Genomic DNA, 17,429 nt, shown 5'->3' on the forward strand with positions numbered 1-17,429 from the left:
ATTTTTCATATAATGTCGAAGCCATTTAAGTTTCAATATTAATATTTAAGACAAAAATTGGGCGGATTAGTAGCAGGAGGCGTGTTATCTCTTTTAAGAATAAAATACAAAATATTGGTTTATCTTGCACGAAAAACTTTTACATTCATATAAACAGATGGAGGAGCGGCACCATCGATATGAATTAAATAAAAAATGTGTTTATTTGGGAAATTAATGGAACGTGAATCCTTTAATTTAGCATGAAGAAATATAATATTCATCTTAACATTTTAGGTAAAAAAGGGCGACTTTTCATCAAGGGGATTTTGGATATGGACTAGAAAATTTTAATAGCTTTAAATTCCAGGGATCTTTTGATAAAAATTAATATAAAACCCTGAAACTTTACCTCATCAATATTCTCTCAAATGAGTTCAAAAACACAATTTTGTTAATATAAGTATTACAAGTAATTCTTATAAGAATTCACAAACAATTTTGTTAATCTAACATAATATTAATTAATTCCCATTAGGTTAACTAAACCTAAAACTTCTAAACGCCTACAATTTCTTAACCATTTCGTAAAAAATCCACAAACACACACATACAATAATAATATAAATCCTGTTAAACACCAGTTACAATGAAATATTTCCTAATATTGTTGCCTTCCAGCTCTATTTATTTGACAGCTATTTGTCATTTAAGACATATTTTGACAGACAAGCTGAGCACATGTTTATAATAAGTTAAATACTATTTTCGCATACATACCCTCTACCCAACATGTACACACTTTGAAGTAAATATTATAAATCACCCTACAAGTTGAAACATTAAATACGATTTTATATCCCTCTTAACAAGGCGTTGAAACAGCTTAATTAAATGACGCAGAAAATTACTCAAACCTAAATTGGTTCAAAATAAAATTTATGAAATACAAGAGGTTACATAACATGGTTACATATACATACATAGATACACAGGACATAAATGTGATAAACAACAACATTTTTACCTTGCGGTTTTTAAACTTGCGAAAAGTGCGTAGAATTGTACTGCGTGCATTTTGCAATATCCCCTTTTTTAATACTATTTTATAAAATAGTTTTTCTATGTAAATTTTATTACTTTATGTAAGTAGCTAGTTGTTGTTTAAAATATTTAACTCTAATCATTATTAATTTTATGCGTCTTAATTAAAAGGATTTTGTAATATTTTAACAAGGTTGATGATTGTTGAAAAATATTAAAGTTAATAATTTATACAAATGACGCCAAAATTAATTGGTAGGTAAAATGTAAAGTAACAAAAAATATATTTTATGTTAAAAGTAGAATGAAGTTTAGAATACAAGTGTAAATAATAAAACATTGGAAATAAGTTAGAAAAAAATTATATTCTACACGCCTGGTACCAAATTGACACCAAAGTGTTTATAATTTTTCAATAACATCCATTGCCAAAGTATGTAAGGATAATTCTCAAATCAATAAAAATATAAAAAATATACTGTGTTATTAAATAATAAAAATAATATGTTATCAAACAGAACGTTTTGTTGTCGAAATGACAACTATTCGTTATCAAAGTTACAGCGGCGGTTGGCAAAATGATAATTGGGTGTTATTTAAATTCACATCTTTCATTGCATAAATGTTAACAAACATGGTAAGCTCTCATTTGACAACGGATTTTATCAATTTCTGTACTTTTCTACCGGGGTTTCCCTCTGTGCAGAAGTATCCTAAAGGTTTACAAGCATCCCTATAATTATTTATTAAGTTTCTTGTCTCTATAAAACAAAGACGATTTTTTTACTTTCATAATATAGTTGGGAGGACTAAAAACCATGTTACAAGTGACCACAACATAGTTTTCTGCCGGTTTATACTTTCCATAACTTTAAAAAGTTTCTAACAAATTGCCACTTTAACGTGACCCACGTAATGGATATAATCCAAAATAAAATCAACATAACACCATAAAAAATATACTGCAAAAATAATCATATTAAACAGATAAATATATTTGCTTTAAATTTAAAGAAATTATATATTCGTAAATATAAATTTCTTCTAAATGCCTCAATCAGAGTTTAAACACCTGTGGATGGTTTCCCAAATACAAATTATATAAAAAATATTTTCTTTTTCCATTTATGACATTTATGAAATCAAAATTATTATCTAGACTATTATTTGTTTAGAAAAGTTTTATGTGCTTCTATTTTGCTTTAGAAATCTTTCAAAATGTCATTACACAACTAAAGTATTTAAAAGGACTTTGTAAATGCGTGCAAACGTTTGCATGTATATGTGTGTGTGTGTGTCTGTGTTCGCAACTTCAATAACAATAGTGTAATTACTGAACACAATAGTAGTTTTTGTATATTGGGTTCTGATCGTACCCTCCTGTGGCCAGGACTTAAAGACTTATAGAAGAGAGAACAAAAACTACAGAAAAAAACATATGGTAGTAAACACACAGAAGTAAACCTACAAACACAAACTTACATGTCAATGTATATATATATTTTTTTTGACTCTATATCCTGATGCCACCTTGTTATATGTTTTTCAAGGTGGTAGCAGAAATTTGCCACCCAAATGCTTTAAGCGGATTGTTGTCTTTCAACCGCAAGTTTTTTGTCCACCGTTAAACATACATATTCCTTAATACAATATTTTCATATATCCTTGGTTGTTTTCCTATTGTGTTGCATGTTTGATGACGAATGTGTGTGTCTAGTTTGATTTTTCCTTTTTTCGTTTTCGTTGTATTCGATTTTCTTTTATCTTGCATTAATATTTTTCAATAATATGTATTTAATGTTTTATTGTTGCCCTCACATATGACGTATTATCATTTTCTACCTGTAAGAGTACTTACTCATACATGTAAGGTACAGTGGGTTAAAAGACTTTCCAAGGAAGTTTATTTTCTTACAAATGATTTTCTGTTGAGTGTTAGTCGCCTTATTGGCGAATTGAAATAGAACTGAACTAGAACTTAACTGGAATTGAACTAGAACTGAACTAGAACTGAACTAGAACTGAACTAGAACTGACTAGAACTGAACTAGAACTGAACTAGAACTGAACTAGAACTGAACTAGAACTGAACTAGAACTGAACTAGAACTGAACTAGAACTGAACTAGAACTGAACTAGAACTGAACTAGAACTGAACTAGAACTGAACTAGAACTGAACTAGAACTAGAACTGAACTAGAACTGAACTAGAACTGAACTAGAACTGAACTAGAACTGAACTAGAACTGAACTAGAACTGAACTAGAACTGAACAAGAACTGAACTAGAACTGAACTGGAACTGAACTAGAATTGAACTATTGGAACTAATAAAATTAAGAAATATATAAATTCCTTAATTTCAGAGGATTTCGTTAAAGTAGAGACTATATTTTTCATTCTTCCATCCCACTGTGCCTGCAAATTATCTTAAGTTCATATTTGTTTTCTTTTTCTTCACCCAAAATCTCCCTTATATGGAAAATTACATATGTATACAAGAAGAAAAAAATAGATTCGATATTTTGTATGGGTTTTGTTGTACAATATACGAATTTGTTGTACCGATTATCTTTCGGTGATTATCATATGAGTTTTCCGCTTAAATTGTTGTTAATGTTTTACGTATCAATACTTTGTAGCGTTTCAGTTGAAATCTCGCGGGATTTCATTATAAAAAAAACTTTGAGGTTTCCCTCTTCATGTTCATGATTCGAAGCCATATGTAATAGTTTTAATCTTTATTAACTACAAATTACGTATTGTAAATAATCTAATACTATGAACGATGGCTACTGATACATACCACTTACATACTTACATTAACTCTTACACATGAAGAGAAAATATTAACTGTAACTGTTTAACTGTATTTTATTGTAAATTCTTTGTTTGTGGTCAGTTTAAGTAGTTTTCTATAACATTTGATATTTAGTGCTAAATAGCCTTTATTAAATATTTAATAAACCACAAAGAAAATAAATTTGGATTGTATATCTATGCGATCAAAAAACAAACCTATTTTGTAAAATTTTCTAAGGCATTTTGTTTTTTAAGGTGACGGCAGTAACAACTTTAACAATTCTATGACAACAATGTAAAAGAGCATAATTGTAGTTATGCCAAAAATAAGCTTTTGTATATTTAAAACTCTATAAATTTATTACCAAATATCGTATTACAAAAATCACAATTATAATGTGGATGCTTTAAATATATTTTTATTTGTCCCAAACAAAATTATATTAATTATAATACAAATGACTCTCGTGATTACATACATATGTATAATTGATTACAGCAAATAAATATATGTTTGTCACAAATAAACAATTGATAACAGTCATTAAAATGATTATTTCCAAGCATTTTTCTTTTTTAAGTAATATTTTTTATTAGATATTAAAACTTCAACTTATACTATATGTTCCTTGTTGCCACAACATTAATATCATTTGAAAAATCTAGAACGATGACAAATTGGCGGATATATACGTTACATAAACTTTTATAATGAAAAAGCGAATACTTCCTTTGATGCCTTAATAATGAAGGAAGGAAGCGTAAAACAAAATTTTTATTAGCATGAATTACAGCTCCTGATATTTGGAGCAGCAAACTTAATGACCTTTAATAGAAGCCTACAAATCCCTATTTTTGTTTTAGTTGCACACAGTTTTAATTATAGCTGCAACAATTATAAAAAAGCCTAACAGCCAGCCCCTGTCAGACTAAAGGACTGAGTGAGTGAATGACTGAGTTTGATTTTATCTGGTGATTGTTTTAATTACATAATATGTGAATGCAACTCTGTTTGAATTTTAAGTTTATTTTCAAAGTTGCATGAAAGAATGCCTTGAAGTTTTTTGTTTTTTTTTTTCTTTGAAACTTTTATGCAAATTTTCTTAATTACAAAACTGTGAAAATGTAAATTTGTTTGTGTTGTAATGAATATTTAAAGCTAAGGAAGAAGAAAAAATAACTGAATCAATTATATTAAAATGGACAATTTTGTGTAAATGTTGTACGTTTTATTTACGTGTTTTTAATTGTTGAAGAAATGTGTAACAACGAGTGCGTGTTTTTAGGTTTTTGCTACTATTGTTCTTGGCGTTATGTTAATGAAAACTATGTGCAACATATGTTGTTGAAAAACTCGTGCGTCCCACACTGATGATGACATGAAGTTATGCAATATTTGATTTAAATTTTTATACGATTTTAAATTTGTGTGCAAAATATATATAAATTTCTACAAAGTAAATAATTATTAATTACACACTATTGTTTTGTACCTAAATGTAAAAAAAAAATCAAAGATTTTTTAATTTCTTAAAAATTAGCAGAGTATAATTAATATTTTCTGAAAACGATAGGGCTCGAGCTTTTTATTATTAAATAAAAAATGTCAAAGAACTCGCAGTGATCTAGACACAAAAAGGAGAGAAAGTTTTGTCAAGTTTAGGGTTAACGAGTTTACTTATTTTCTGAAATACCAACCTCTATCAGCGGCTTGTTTAAGCCGATTTAAGCTTTTGAGCCGAAAAAGTTAGCGGTGGAGTGGCTTGCAAAATATTACCGGCGTCCAGCCGCCGCATTTTTGAGCAGTCTCGAACTGTATCATTTACTTTCAAAATTTCATGTTTCTAGAATTAGGCGTTTGAGCTGTGCGATGGTGAATTCTATATGCGATGTTGAGTCAGTCAGTCAGTAAAACGACTAAAGATAGAGTGTCCCGAGGAAAAGCATTTTTCAGAAACTCATGTAGAAATACCCTTCAATCGGTACTTATTAATGTACTAAACACGATTGTTATTAATGTACGACACATCTCTTTTGAAAGGTATTCTCACAAAAAAGTAGTTCACGGGACAACCTAATGTATAAGTAGTTGCTAAATATTTTTCGACAACATTTTAAAATTGAATTTTAATTTTTGCTAAAAAGGTTCCTTTAGCATACATCCCAAACCAAATCATATTTTGTTATCAATAAAGTTATTTCAACAATAAAAATGTAAAATCTTATAAAACAAAAATAAAACGAAAGTAAAATTGATGTTCTTCTCATATAAGAAACTAATAAAAATATTTGCACTCAATTTTGAAAAAAATAATATAAAAAATCTACAAAATAAAGGCGACAAATTGAATTTGCAGAAAGGTCACACGTACACAATTGACACTTGATACTTGTCTATATAACAACACCCACCTTCATATGTACCAGCGGTATGTATTATTTTCCTGTAAAATTAAACCTGTAGTATGCGTGGCTTATACTACACATTCTGCTTTCCGTTTAATCCACTGGCAGAGTGGAGTAAACCTTTTTAGAACTATTGGGTTTCCTTAAAGGTTGCGAATATACATATACATATGTACTGTATTAATAGACAAGAATTGTAGACCATATCATACCCTACACCATTGATTTTGTTCAAAATTTTGATTATTTCTTATAATAATTAAGCATTTTATGTTTACCTTAGTTCAGAAATATTTAAAAATTTTTTGAATAAAAAAAGGAATTTTCTAAAAGAGGAAGTGGAGGGTTAAATCTTTCGGTAGTGGAATAAACGTACACATTAAAGTTATTTATGCAGAATAGCATCGTAATATTAGTTTTTATAAATTTATTTTGACCATCAAGTCATTTTCTGAAGCAAAAACCTGGTGATGACATGTATTTGTAACCGCTTACCTATTAACAACTTTTTAACTACTATATATAGTTCTGATTATACAGAAGTAGTTAAGTAACGCCTTATTAATAATGTATTAAATAAATACTTTCTAATTCATTAGTCAGCTTCTCCGAAGATGTATACTTCTTTTTATAGGATTTACATTCATTTATTTCTATAATGATTTGTAAGCGATTGTGGTAAGTATATGTCTTGAATGACATCATAGTGTTAAAATAATTACTTCAAAATCTTTTGTGTAACACAATTTTAGTATTTTAACCCCTTACAAGGTAATGAAAGTTTTTGCTGTGCCAATTTGGGGTAGAGTTACGATTGTATGGGGCTAGGCGAAATAATGGGCCGATTTTAACCATTTTCAATATGATTCATGGGTCAAAAGAATCATCTGTAAAGTATACATGGACATACAGTCGGACGGACAAAGCTAAAGAAAGTGATTCTGAGCCGTTAGGTCTACTTTAAGGTGCGTGTAAAATCAATATTTTTAAGTATTACAAACATCAACACAAACGTATAATACCCTTCCCATTATAGTGATGTAGGGTATAAATAAAAACTTCTTGTGATTGCTTTACAATCACAACGAATTAAAGTAATTTTCTTTGACACAAGTGGATTTTCTATTTTTTTTCTTTGCTAACTTTATGTACATACATACTACATATATTGAGAAATATTAGCAATTTTCTTTTTAAAGGAATTCCTTTTTGACGCTTTGTGTAAATTTTCTCACTTTTTCCTTTTAATGCAATTTTAATGAATAAAGTTAAATTTTGTTTTGTGAGAAAGTACTTTTATGGCGAATTAAATTTGCTAAAAAGAAAATTGATTGTGCATAAAATGTTCTATTTGATTTTCACAAAAGTTAAAAGCGGAAAATACCTACAAGAAATGCCCACAAATTTGAACGCAATGCGTTTGAAGAAATGTAATAGGGTTATGGGAGTTAATAAGCTTTATTAAAGAGATGCGAGTCAAGAGTGGTTATAAAAATCCATTAAAGTATTGAATTTCAAATGAATATTAAATTGTGAATTAGCAAAAAAGGTTTTTTTTGTTTTTTGAAGCATAATATTTTTTAAAAATAAACTCAAAAAGTGGCGTAAAGAAAATAGTAAAATTGTTTTAGAGTATTTGTGGTCCGTAACACAACTTTTAGAGCAATGTCCTTACCATGCTCGCTTACAAATTGGGAGTTAAGTAAGTACTTACTAGGATCGACTGCAAATGTGGAGTTAAGTAAATAGTTTTGTTTCTGAAAGCAGTGATACACGGTTGTCAGATCATACAATGTTGTCAGTAAAATATTCAGAAAATATCTAACAATCGTCAGAACTTACTTACTTACTCTTTTGCAACGTTGTCAGAAAAAGCATTGCTGACAATATTGCAAAACAAAATTTGTAAGTTGTCACTGTTATTAGACATTTTCTGCACATTTTACCGCCAACATTGTAAGATTTAACAACCGTGTATACATAACATGAGAAATAACCAGAAATAGTGTTACATTCATATATGCAATAATATACCCACACAAAGGGAAAAAGAAAAGTGTTTATAATATTTCAATAACATCCGTTGTCAAATTATATACATACGTACGACAACAATTGTTGTCGATATGTACATTTTATACACAATATTTGTCTAAATGTTAATAAATGTGGTAATCTTACTATGAATACTTTGGTGTCAATTTAGTACCAGGCGTGTATATTTATTTTCCTCTCTGTGTGAGTATATTATGGTATAGTTGAATTTTATTTCACAGAAACAAAACTAGTTATTTAATTCCCTATTTGAAGGCGATCGTGCACCTTGTGTGCGCCATATTTTTATGGTAGTAATAAGCTTTAAAGTTATTTTCTAAAGGGGACCTTATATAAGATATAGGATCAATTATGGACCGATTCTCCTAAAATACAGTTGAGAGATTTTGGCTTGTAAAAAGCTTACTTCTGTATAACGAATTTCACAGACAACATTAAACTCATTTTCGAAATGGTACCTTATACGGGGGGTTGAATTAGTTATGGACGTATCTTATAAAATTCGTTAGAATTTTTTGCTAGTAAGATACTTATATCGAATTTCAAAGCTATAATCGTATTTTCAAGTCAGTCATGAGCGTTTAAAGTAATTTTCTAAGGAAGACCTTATATGGGGAGTAGAATCAATTGTGATAGCCGATCCTCAAAAAAATTGTTAGAGGGAATTTCGAATTTTGGATAATTTGAAACTTTATTATGTCGAATTTCATCGCTATACTTGCATTCTTAAAACAGTTATGACTGTGAAAATAGTTATTCGTGGGTCATGCGAAAACGTGGACCAATGTTGTCCATTTTTAATATGAAACGAACTTTATCTATATTAAATATTTGTGGAAAATTTCAACTCTCTAGTGCTTTCTCATGCTTCTATGACCAATATTTCATTATGTTACAATGGGAATTTGTTTTAACAAAAAATATTTTTCTTGTTAAAAAATAGTTCGAAACCAACATTTCAAAGCTAAAAAGTAAGTACTTATATAATATATTATTTGTAAGTTATTACTAGACTCATTCGATAAAATCAAAAGGGTCAGTTTTCAGTTTTATTGTTGTGTTGAACATCAAATATTAAAGTTAACCATATCTTAAAAGTAATCCAAATCGAAAGGATCAGATAAGTATAAAACTAGAAATTATGCAAAATTGTAACAAAAGAATAAAATACATTTACAGATTACAAATCATATCAAATATCTTTAAATATACGCAACAGTACATAACAAACCACATATGGAAAAATAAATCCTTGATTTTGATATTATGCGCCTAATTAAAGAGCCATTACCAATATCCTGCAGGAATACTCACAAGGCAAACAAATAGATGAACTTTGTTATAAATTGATATGTATTTGATAAAAATCGCTATAAATATATTAAACAACAGATTTGAATCAATAGATACAAAACACAAAAAAACCACAAGACCACAAAAAACACCCTCAAGGGGTAAAAGGGAAGATGTATCGACGAAACTTACATAACTACAAGCAAATGCAGACAAACGCTAAAAATTTACGAATAATGTAATATGACACTTTAAGTGAAAATTTTTAAATACTTTGTAAATGAAAATACACAAACTCAAGGTATGGGGTGAGTGTTTCCATAGCACGAATGAATGCATATTATGTTATGATACGGTCCTGTTTGAAATACAAATTACAAATAAGGGTGTGTTAAAATATGTAAATTAGTGTGGTAACAAGAAATTATGTATTTTTTAAATCTGATGTGATTTTTTTAATGATAATTAGTCAAAAGGTAAAGAATATACATAAATATAAGGTGTCAACAACAGGTTAAACATAAACAAAATATGTTTTTTTCTAACTCTTAACATTGATAGCAAGCAGAAGCCAATTAGTGTTAAATATGAAGGAAAAAAATATATTAAAACCACATTTAATAAACGCCACTAAAGTTATAACATGCTAATGAGAAACGGTTTAGAACGAAAGAAAATTTAAAAAAATAAGGAATTTAATTATAAGGATTTTTTATCTTTCTTTACTTTTTTATGCTATTCTACAATTGACCTGTTTAACTTTAACGAACCAGTTTTAAAGAAAATGTGTTAATGTTGCAAGTTTTTATAAAGTTTCCTGGACTGACTTATACTTAAGTAGTTGGGTATTGTATATTATTAAATTTTAAGAAAAGAAAGAAACTAATTTTCTTAGAGTCCACCTTAAGTGGGTACTTTTCATAATGTTCTGATTCTTCTTTAGATTTTCTTTACTACAGCTCCATTAAAAATCCATCAACTACGAAAAAAATGTTCCTTTACTACTTACTGCATTACAAATAGCAAGTATACACACATACATATACTTTTAATGTGCCATGACAAGATCCTTGCATAATAATATTTAACAGGCTGGGTAATTTCAATTGGCTGCCAATGGAAATTTCATATTTTCTCTTATTTTCTGTGGAGTAAGTTCTCATCTTTGTTTTTTTTTCTGTTCAATTTTATTTAACATCATTTAATTTCGTTATAAGCTGTACAACTAAATTAAAAAAGGGAAAAAAATAAAAATATTCAACTTTATAATTACATTCCTGTTTATTAGCCATGATTGTTCCTTGTTGCAATATGTAGTTTAAGCGTGGGTGCATGTGCTACTGGTTGGCAAACAAATTTTTATAAACATTTTTTAATTTAATTATTATTTTTTTGTTGTTGTTGTATAGTTTTGTTTCCAAAGACTGACTTTATTATGTTACAAGTAGAAAAATGAAATTTTAATTAAGTCTATTCTATACATATCAAAGGCATTTTTGTTTGTTTGCAAAAAAAAAATTAATATCAGTAAAATTTAAAGATTTTTTTTGCTATTGAATTTAAAAAATGTTTGTTTAATAAGAAGTAAATATGTTGTTTAATTTTTATACCAACCATCAAAAAACATACGAAAAAACAACAAATCAAAATATTGATCATTAGACCCATATACATATATTCTGGATCCTTGTTAAATTCTAAGGCGATCTAGCCATGTCTGTCCGTCTGTCTGGCTGGCTATTTGTCAGTCGAATCCACGATAGATTTCGAACAGAAAGACCTAGAGTTTTTCAAAATTTAAAAAAAAAATCGTATAGGAAAGGTTTGTTTGGTATTGAAAATGTGCAATGTTGGTTAACGTTTTGCATAGCTCCCATACAATACAAAAAGCGAATTTCGATGACTCTACCCTTCATATAGGGTCCCCTTCAAAAAATTTTCTTTATCGCTCATTACTGGCTTAATAATAAGAGCAAGAGACGTAAGCATGTTTCTTATGAGTTAAAATCTCTCTTCCAAATTCTATGAGGATCGGTTTACAATTGAATCTATTATGCATATGAGGTGCCCCTTATAAAATGACTTCAACGCTCTCTACGGGCTAAAAAATACGAGTACAGCGCTGAAATCAGACATAAGTATGTTTCTTACGAGCACAAATCTCTCTCTCTACCGAATTTAATGAGAATCGGTCCATAATTGGCTCTAACCCCAGGATCGGCAGACATAGACTACTACATTTTGCATTTCTATAAGAGAAAGAGCGAAAAAACAAGAAATTAGAAATCATTATACTCTCATCTCCACAAAAATGCATGTATGGAAAACTGATATTTAGAAATAATATTAATGTAACACAAAACTAATATTTTTTAGTTTAAAAGTAGCAAATATTTTTTGCCCTGTTTTGCACATATTTATTTTAAATATTAAAATATATGTATATAAAAACACAAATTTGAGCTTTTTAACTATATTTGCAATTAAATATATACATATTAAAGGTAAAATTTAACAAAAGTACATTAAATTTTGGTTAATTATTATTATTTGCAAATTACGTTGAAAGAAAAAACATTTTAAAAAGTTAATAATTTTAAAAACTATTAAATGTGTAGTGTAGATACTAAAAAAGCACAACAATAATTAGTATTATCCATCCCTTCATTAATATACTTTCGTTCATTTTCATTGCAAAAGCAAGAAACGAGCGACAACACAACCTCCTTCTATGACAGCTCAAATGAGACTGAATTGTGTTTTCTATGCGTGTGAGTAATCTGTGTAAATTTAGTAACGGCCAAAAAACACTGTGTATAGGAGTTGCCGATCTTGGCTCTAACCCCATATTATGCTCCCTTTAGAGAAGGAAATTCGATATACAGAAGCCATAATCTCACTACCGAATTTTATATTTGACCCCGATTAACCGCCCATATGTATACGTTCATGGTTTGGTTGGACAAAATTATTTTGTTTATAAAAATTAATATTCTGTTAAGAAAGGGAAGCGTCCACAGTTGACTTAAGCATTATTTCATATATTATCCTTATGTTTATAGGGGAACATTCTATTTACGGTATACGGTTTGAAGGTGGGTATATCAGATTCGCCATAGTCGTATATAGAGCTCTTACTTGTTTTCAATAAAAATTAATCTACGATAGCTCAATATTAACTTTTTGTTTTGTTATTTACATGGGAAATATGATGCCATCAAACACAAAATTCGACAAAAAATTTAGTTTTGAATATCACAGCAAAAGCTTTCTTTGCAACAAAAGGAGCTAAAATGCTAAAACTTTCATCATTGATAGAGAGAGCATAAAGCACTACAACCTGGGATAAGATCTTTTGTGCAGCACATTGGTTTACCAGATTGAAAATTAAGTTCATGTATGAATAAATACGCCTTCCGAATAATCGCTCTGAGAGGTTGACAGTTATAATGTACATGTTCGGAGGATTCATCCAAGAATGTACATGTGGTATCTAAGTCCACAGTATCCGGTATATAGTCCCGTTAGTAATCTTCAGTCACTCTTATTAACCGAAATTAATTTTTAGGATTTACCTCTATTTAGCGTTATGAAGCTGTCTGTCTGAGTCCTGATATTGACTCCCATTAGTGGAGAAATTAAAATTTAACAAAAGAATCGCATTCGCAATATTAATGTATCCTTTGGTGATAAAGAATAATTGTGGTCCAATTATTTTGACGGACAATTACCAGTGTGACCTTAATGGCCAGTATCTCATGTACGACAGTAAAGCCAAATGAAATTCAAAAACTTCTGCTTGGAAGATTTAGGGATAATTGCCGACAGGGATGGGTTTTTAGAAATTTCGGCAATAGATTCCCCATTTATATTCTCAGTTTCATGTCTCTATGTTCAATATTATAAAAAATTCTAAAAGTATCCTTTAAAGAAAATTTAAAAATACCAAAATCTTTCCACTTACTCCCGGAACTACATGTATAATTTCATGTTTTCAGGGTTAATATTGTAGAAAATTAAAAAAGGCCCTTTTACCAATTCTATCTACCTTATTCATAAACATTTATCAAAGGTTTATAGTTTTATAATTTTGTATGAAAATTTGTTTTATAATGCCTTGATAAATGTTTATGAATAAGGCATTATGTGTTTAATATTATGTTTCGAAGTTCAATATTTTTGAAAATTAAAAAAGAAACTTTTGAACAATGAAAAATTTCCAAAAACACCTCAATAATGTTCGTAATTCAACAAACAGATATCTAAAGTGTAAAATAACTTTACCAAAGGGGTAAGTTGACATGTATTTCAAATCAGTACCTATGGATTAAAGTTACCAAATATTTTTACACCAAAGGTAACTATGCACTGATTGATACCTTTTTCTTGAAATTACTGACATAATTCCGGGCTCATCATGCTTAATTTCATGTTTTTAGTTTCAATTCTACAGAAAATTACAAAAGCACCTTTTGAACAACGTAAAAGTACCACAGATTCATCTTTTACAGGTTTTCTCCTAATCCGTGCTCTTCATGCTTAGTTTCATGTTATAAGTTCAATATTGAAAATCATTTAAAACGTAGTTTTATGATCATTATGTTATTGTTGTTCGTTTATTACTTTTGTCTCAGCATGCACAAAAAAAAATAAGTTTTTGGAAAATTTCAGAGGTTGTCTGACGAACTCGATGATATCTGGGGCCTTGAGAAAACAGATTTTAACACACACACAGACAGTTGGAAATGGTTAAATCGACTCCGTTATATATAAGGATCCACAATATATACACTTTATATATGAGGATCCACAATATATACACTCTATATATGAGGATCCACAATATATACACTTTTTAGGGTCGAAAAATTATATTTAAGACATTACAAACGGAATGACAAACTTATTTTCTCCAGCATCCTTTCTAAGGGAAAATTTTAGATAACTAAATGAAAGTTAGCACATGGTTTTGTTTTGGGATTTTAATTAAGGAGTTAAAAGTTACCATTGATCCCAAGTACGCTAAGCCAAATATTGTGGGTCGAAAATATGTTTTTAGAGATATTTTTCTGGACTAATGCCTCTACGAAATTGTTTTTACAAATAAGGCTTATTAATCTTTATATAGTGCAGTTATTACAAGACCGGCATAAATCAAAAACTGGTTTTAAGTAAAACAGCACGACAGGATGACTTTTTGGTAGTTTTTATTACTCAATTTGTTCTTCTCGGAATTTTCTAAGATATTGAACCCAGAAACATGACTGAATGTATAGGTTCTACATTAATACAAAAGAGAGCAATCAATATAAAATTTATGATTATAGTGGCGAAGTTCCCAGGGCACACTAGTTGTTAAAATATTTTTTCTTTTATTTTAATTAAACATTTCTCTTAATTTAATAAATTGTATTGAAAATTTTAGTTCATTAAAATTTCAAAAATGTCCAATAAAAAAACACAATCACAAGCATTTATATGAATTTTAAAAGTTATTCATTCATCTCACATACTAAATTTTTTGCTAAGTATGAAAATCTATACAGTTGTATCTATCTACATACATATGTATTTGCATATACACACAGAATTCATAGAAAACCATACTATTGAAATTTCCGCCATTTTGGAATTTTATTCAAATTTACAAAACAATAGTGGCAACAATAACAACAACATCAGCAATATCTGAACTGAACATATGAAAGTATTAAATTTGCAAAAGCCACAAAGGAATCCAATGGATCTTAAAATGACAATACTGTAAATACACAAATACATATGTACCTATGTACAAACACATTAGATTGCTCCCAAAAAAGAATTTGGGAATGTTCCCGAAAAAGAAAAATTTAGTTAACATTTCCCAAAGAAAAAATTAAAAAAGCTCTCAATTTCTAAACTATCGATTAAAAATCTTGAAAAATGTTCCAAACAAATTACAAAAATGTAATTTATCTCAGCTTTTGGACACGATATATGATATGATATGTGATGGTCTTGATACTAGAATTTCCTTATTATACCTTATTCTTTTAGATAGAACAGTTAGGTCCTAAGTTAAAAATTCATTTTCTCTAAAGTTCCTTAAATTCTAGAAAATAACAATTTTGATAATTCTCTTTTAATGGTCTTCCTAATAAAGTAAATATTTATATACTGTAGATGTATACATGTATGTAATGAGTATGTGAGCGTAAGCTATGTAAGTTTTTCTACAGTTATAAAAAAAGATGTTTATAAATCACAGAAAAAAAGGAATCTTCTATATACTATAAATTCATATACATCCTTAACTGGACAAAAAAAATCTAAATATAAAGATGAAAAAGAAGCCAATGACAATGCGCTGTTCCCATTCCAAAAAAAGTATAAACATGAGACAAAACCACAGAAATGTTAACTCACACTAACAATAACTTAGGGGAAGTTTTAACTTTGTTGGTCAGCAATAACTTTAAAGACATGCTATACAAAGCATGTTATATATCAAAATTGTTCACCAGAGATAGATAGATGTATAGATAGATAGATAGATAGATAGATAGATAGATAGATAGATTGATAGATAGATAGATAGATAGATAGATAGATAGATAGATAGATAGATAGATAGATAGATAGATAGATAGATAGATAGATAGATAGATAGATAGATAGATAGATAGATAAATAGATAGATAGATAGATAGATAGATAGATAGATAGATAGATAGATAGATAGATAGATAGATAGATAGATAGATAGATAGATAGATATATACATTTCAAATCGGTTCTATCCAATGCATTCGTAAAAATATCGATGTTATTCTTGTTCTGCTTTCCTTTATCGGGATAGAAATAAACCCAAAGTTTTTTGTCTAATAACCTAGAACACTAACCTACTGGAGGCAACATTTTAACCTGAGATTCTATTAAACAACCAAAATCTATTAGATAAGTACACCTAATTGTGATAAGAACATCTTTAAGACGTTCTAAAAGTATTTCTATTCAATAACCTTAATACCAAAGTTGAAAAGCGTACACATATTATGCAGCACAAGTATTTAAAAATTTAAATGTATTAAAAGTGGGCGGAACTTAATGACCTCATTGCCCAAAAATCAAAATAAAAACATTGAAAACATGCCAATACATAATCTCAAATATACATAGATTCATCATATAAAAATTATGAAAAACAATAATAAGAAACAAACATTTTTTAATCCCTGTTTGTGTAATAAATCGAAAATTATTTAAACATTGTCCTTGTTCACCCCATCCATGTGTGAATAGTGGGCGGTTACGATTATGCGCACTAGTGCTCATAATCAGCCCAAAAATAATGAAAAGGCAATGGGGGATGGTGTTGAGCAATCCCAAAGTAAGAAAATAAAAAATAATTCGCCGCCAGACATTGTATACAGTGGAGATATTTATTTTAACAAACTACTGAAGCATTCCAAAGCACTGACCCACTCACAGTGAGACATTAAAGGACTATGCAAAGGAGTAAGTGAAAGAGAGAGAGAGAGAGACAGTGAGAAAGAGTAAAAGAACTCATCAATGCGTTCCGATAGTTTTTCATCATATGCTACTGGTTGTTGGCGATGGGTTGAGATGGAGATCTAATTTTAGTGGGTGAAGAGGGTGGTTGTTTTTACTGGGTTTTTATTCAAACATCAACGTCTGTTGATAGGTTACAATGCTTCAGGCTTTTGATGTTATTGTAGTTGTTGTTTTTATTTTGTCGGAATTCAAACTCAATTTTTCAAATACTGCGTCAGGTGTCTCAACGTTACGCAATTCTTTGATTTAAGTCATTCAGTTCTTTGCCACGCGCGCAACAATAAGGATTAAAAG

At 29.0% G+C, this 17,429-nt stretch overlaps 1 protein-coding gene across 1 annotated transcript in view; it reads right to left on the reverse strand.

Annotated features, from left to right (window-relative positions):
* Positions 1-17,429, reverse strand: part of LOC111684256 (palmitoyltransferase ZDHHC16) — a 177,265-nt gene that overhangs the window by 39,664 nt on the left and 120,172 nt on the right. The window lies entirely within an intron of this gene.

The sequence above is a fragment of the Lucilia cuprina genome, chromosome 4 (genome assembly GCF_022045245.1).
Source record: "Lucilia cuprina isolate Lc7/37 chromosome 4, ASM2204524v1, whole genome shotgun sequence".
Taxonomy (NCBI): Eukaryota; Metazoa; Arthropoda; class Insecta; order Diptera; family Calliphoridae; genus Lucilia; species Lucilia cuprina.